The sequence below is a fragment of the Marmota monax genome, unplaced genomic scaffold (genome assembly GCF_021218885.2).
Source record: "Marmota monax isolate L192 unplaced genomic scaffold, Marmota_monax_Labrador192_F-V1.1 WCK01_AAM20220418_F8-fsc00481, whole genome shotgun sequence".
Classification (NCBI taxonomy): domain Eukaryota; kingdom Metazoa; phylum Chordata; class Mammalia; order Rodentia; family Sciuridae; genus Marmota; species Marmota monax.
Window position 1 is genome coordinate 382,269 of NW_026693474.1, and position 5,787 is coordinate 388,055.

Here is a 5,787-nt window from a genome sequence, read left to right on the forward strand (position 1 = left end):
AACGCCTTATGTTACTTTCCATCTTCTGTAACAGAAGGCAGCAGTACTCTTATTAGAGAGGAAGGGGTCACACTTGTGGAAATTATTGTGTCACTACTTTTAAAGATTATTTTCTTCCACTTAAGGGGGAAAAACAGTTCATTCTTTTCTTTAGAAAACAATAGGAAGTGACTTTTGACATGTTTTTACTTGAATATCAGTGTATAGTATGTTTTAATAAGAACAAATGCCAAGGTATTTGAACATTCAAATACTTACAAGATGGAAATGCTGCAGTTTCTACACTGCCATTATTTTTAATCTGCCTTTTATGCTGCAATAGAGCAACTAGGGTTGGAATTTTAAAGGACTTTTGGGTATTAATCTGTCATCAAACAAGGGTACAAGATATTTAAATGAATGTCTAAAGCAGACACTAGTAATTTCATGTCTTTTTAAAGCAGCCTTGAAATAATAATTTGAATCTAAATCCATGGGTAGAATCAATTTTAACAGCTCATTTGCTAAAGTTCTCAGACTCTTTACTCATATCAATAAAAGAAGCAATCAGATTTAAATCTCCAAAACCAGTAGAAATTATAATTACTGGTTAAAATATTAGAGATTTTTGCTTTTTCACTAGGAGAAAAAATCCAACATGACTGTTACAACCTCCTTTTAAATAAAAATATCAAATTTGGGGGTTTTCACTAGTGAGTGCAAATTTATTTATAATGTGACTGTTACAACTTCATTTTAAATCAAAATACTATTTATTAAGTTGGTTTCCATAGACCCTTGATTCTTTTAAGAGTCCAGTTCCATCTTAAAGATTTTAGAATTTGTTTTTATGAACAATAACATGCTGAATTTATAGCAGAAAAACGTCTGGGCATGGTGGTACACACCTGTAATCTTAGGACTTGGGAGGGTGAGGCAGAAGGATCTAGGTGAAACAGCAATTTAGTGAGACTTGTGTCACAAAAGATAAAAAGGGCTGGGGGTGTCACTCAGTGGTTGAGTATCCCTGGGTTCAATCACCAGTACCACAACAAATAAATTGATTAAATTTAATAACCAATAAAAAGGAAGAAAAGTAAATTCAAATTCTAATTTGGATTTAAACTTTTGAAGCAGAATTTATTCTATCCTTATACTGCAGGATGGTACTCAACAGATTTTGCTTTGAGTTAAATGAAGTTCCAAGCTAGACTTGAACAATGATCTATTTTCTTAGATTTTCTTTTTTACAGTGTGATTTAGCAGTTGCTATCACAGTACAAAATGTATTAGCCCCATCAAAATCCTCTTCAAAACGTTTAAATCCATTTCACACAAATCTCAATAAGCCTTGGACATTTGAATCAAAACCAGCCTTGCATTGCTGCTCCTTAGATTTTTTTTTTTCCTGGTAGCTACTTTGTTAAAATCAGTTTTTCTTCTATTTTTGTTTTCCTCGTTTTAAGATCAGAGCTCTTCTATCTTTGAACTCTAATATTGTCTTGAACTTTTGCACATTTCAGGAAAACCTCAGCTCAGGACTACTACTTAGCTCCTCTTAGTAGGAATAAAAGAAGAGCCTTGTTTTTAAAAATATATTTACTTAAGTGAAAGCAGAAAATTTTATTTAACTTTAACCATCTATAATCAAGAACCTACAAAGAGGCTAGAACCTCAGAATTGTAGGGCATTCTCCACAGGAAGACAAGTTACTTTTCTGTACTAATGAATGTCCAAAAAACTAGTAAGTAGTTGAGCATTAATAGTAAGAATAATAATGATGACAATAGTTTTCCACATCTCATTGTCAGCTGACATTTTATGGTACTGTATATTTATTGAGGATTATTATTTATGTTTAATTAGGATGTTATTGTTATAGACTGTTTTTTTATTATGTCAGAATCAATATATTTTGTGATTACCTCTCTGAAATATGTAAATGATTGGGATTAAGTAAGATTTGTGAATAAATTTTCAGGAACCTAATTCTGAGATGTTAAGATTTAAGATTAGAATTTCGACTTTTGATTTCCATATGCACCAGAGCACGGACAACATTGCCTCATTGACTGGGATATGCCATAGAGATGGGTCTTTTATATATTTGGACCTGTGACTGCTTCATTCAATCAATTATTTATTGAAAATGTTCTGTGCGAAGAACAATGGTTTTAGTATTTTGAAATCAAGCACCAATTACAGACAGCATCAATATTTGTAAATAACTGAAAAAAAATGTGTCTCAGGAAAGAAAGAAATGTTATTAAAGGAATAACTCAGGAAAATTTTCTTTGGGATTTTTTTATGCTTAAAACATTTTGAAGATAAATAGTCATCTTCGAAAAGCTTATAAACTGCTAACTTCTGGGATTTTTTTGTGGGGTTTTTTTTGGGGGGGAGGGACAAACCAACTTGATTGTTACAAACAACCTGCTGACTATACCTGAAAATTAAGGTTGTGTGTGAATGTTTCAGTGCCTTAGACAAATGTAAATTAACTTATGTAAAACATGTCTTGAGACAAACGACAGTTTATTTTTGTACTATTTAAAAAATAGAAAATCTCTTTTGAAAATAAATGTTGACTGTTACATTAAAAAATAAATAAATAAATAAACACCAATGATGGTGGAGGTCATAAAGATCCGCAGTTGAGGGCAAGCAGGGCTTTAGCTATAAATGGGGTGGGTCTTCCAGGGGTAAGGTTATTGTCATAGAGCTTTCCAACAAATTGTTAATTTCACAGAATAATACACTGGGCCCAATAGTGGAAAGGACATTCAAGATTCATTCTCAACCATACCAAAAAAACAAAACAACAACAACAAAAAACTCTTCCATGGTGACATACCTAATTCTGTCCTCACATATTGGGACTTTCATTGTGCAGAATCTCCATGCTATTGTTTTTATAAACATAGACAAGAATACCTCAGATGGCCCCTGACAGAGCTGAGGGGTTTGATCTGAATTTCCTCAGTCTCACAATGCAGGCTGCAGTCTTCCAGTCCTTGACCCTGGGAAGATAATGTCAATATTATTTTGACCTGAAGACTGGCACTGCAATTGGGTATCCAATTCTGCAGTCTGTCCCAAGGTATCTTATGTTTCTCACTATCAGATTACCTTGAGACAATTAAATATTTCATTAAAGCAAAGGCTTCTGAGGTTCTGTCTCACAGTTATCATCTTATGTACCATTGACTTCATTGCATTCAATGTCCAATGCTGAAGAAATTTAATATATATTAGCTACAAGATACAAAGTATATGAAAATAGATTTTTTTGAAATTATTCAGCATGAATAGCTATTCAAAACTATTTGCTTATTTGATTCTCCTGTGGAGCATATAAAATCATATCATTATAATCCCTTCCCATAGATGTGAAAATTGAGTTTCAGAAGTTACCCATTCTGTACACACAATTCTTGAGTGCAAGGGCCATTACACAATTGACTTTCCAATGAAGATATATTATGATTTGCAGCCCCATGAGTCCCTTAGATGACAGTGGACCAGTGAACCTTGTAAACACAGGAAACCAAAGAGTAGTTTACGAAGGGGAGTGATATGATTAGATTTGTGCTCTTAAAACACTACTCCAGTAACAATATGAGCCACTCAACTTTGTTTATGAAATCAGGCTTGCTTCAAAACTTCTCATGAGAGAGGGATGAGACTGTTCTTTGCAAAAAGAAACTAACAGATTCCAAAATACAAGTACTTAGAAATTAGAAAATGAAAGGAAAATTTTATTATTCACAGTAAAAATGATAGTTTGATTTAGAGCAGGAGTCACCTATCACTTTTTTTTTTATAAACAAAACACTTTTTGACACATTGGATTCTATGAGACACCCAACTTCATTCTGGCCCTTAGGAGTCTTTCACATATTGTTTGTGTTTCATTAATTCATTGAAACCACAAATGTTTCTTTTTTCCAGGTACTTCTTTATGTGCTTTAGATTCAGCAGAGAACAAAAATGGACAAAAAAATTCTGCTGTCTGAAAACTTAAATTTATCTTAGATACAGAAAATATGTTCAATATATAAGTTACATAAAATGTTTGACAATGAGAGTTATAGAAGTAAAAGTATAAAGTAAGAAAATTTTTGAATGTCCTCTCATGGTAGAAATTAAATGATGCTAACAAATCAGGAAGAATGATTTCTACAAGAAATGAAAGGAACTGAAATGTCCTCGGCAGTTCAAAATCCATGAGGAATTCTATGGTGAGTACAAAGTTTCGTTGCAGCACACTGTTTTCAACTGACAGAAATGTTACCATGAAAAACTGTGTTTATATTTATATATGCCTTATAATGTGTGTGTGTGTGTGTATGAGAGAGAGAGAGAGAGAGAGAGAGAGATTCATAATGGCTTAGGTAAGAAAAATTTTAAAAATGTGATGTCAATAGTTAAAAATGACCTGAAATGCTGTTTCCCCATTATTTATGCAATAACCAGTTCTAGGGCTTTATATTATTGGTGTTGTTGTTGGTGGTGGTGATATGTGTCTTATTTCAACAGCATCCCCTGCTTGTAACAGAGTTGACTTGAGTCATGTTCTTCTACAACCTGTTCTAAATACAGGCCAATCTTCTAAATATTGGAGTCTGCTGGAGCAGAGGTTCTCTAAGTGTGATTTCAATGACAGCAGGTTCAGACTCATAGGATGGCTATGAAAGCCCATTCACAGGACTTATCCGGAGTGGTAGTGTTAGTGGTCCTCTGCCAGGCCAGTTTCCTCATTAGCCTAGAAGGTAAGAGGGATTCTGACAAAGGACATCTTAGGAGTCACTGGCATTTACCAGAAAGGGAGGGGGCCTCTCATGGAGGTGCTTGGAATTCTGTGATTGGAAGACTTCAGATACAACCTGGTAGATGCTCTGGAACAGAATTCATAAAAGTAGCACCTGAAGGCTGTATCCACACCACTCTATTTTATTTATTTATTAATTCTTTTGGGCAAAAATTTGTATCAAAACACAGTTATCAACATGTATTTGTGGCAAGGTACTAGATTTGAACTCTAAATATGTCATATTGTCGATAATCTTTGCACCTGATGATTTATAGAACATCACCATTCAATATATTTTGCTATTATGGAAATATCCTGTGTCTATCCTGTCTAATCCTGTAGCTTCAAGCACATGATATTTTGGCATATAGATCCTACAACAAAAGAACTGAGTTTGTCACTTTGATGGATTACATGGCCAATGGCCACAAAATTGGGTAGCATCATTCTAAGACACAAAAGCAGAAAATGGGCCTTTATTTATATGTAGTGCTGAGAGTCAAACCCAGTTCCTCACACATGTTATGTGAATGCTATTCCTCTAAGCCACAGCTCCAGCCCCATTATGGTGTTGTTTATAAACAAGAAGTAAACCTTAAATGTTATTGTATGAGTAAAGATCAGTGAGCGTTTTTTTTTTGTTTGTTTGTTTGTTTGTTTAACATTAATTTTTTAGTTGTAGGTGGACACAATACATTTATTTATTTATTTATTTATTTATTTATTTATTGGCACTGAGCATCAAACTCAGTGCCTCACACATGCTAGGTGAGGGCTCTTCTGAACTACAACCCCAGCTCCAAGTATTTTTAAAGTTACCTTTGGCCCTCTGATTTTTGGTATAAAGAATCTAAGAAAACCTAGTCCAGATTTTCTCATTTTGTAGGGAAAAAAAGGGGGGGGGGACTCAGATAAATTACTGAATCATTTTGAGTTGCATATCACAGTAATGGAATATTAAGTTCAGATACAAATAAATAATATGACCTCAAATA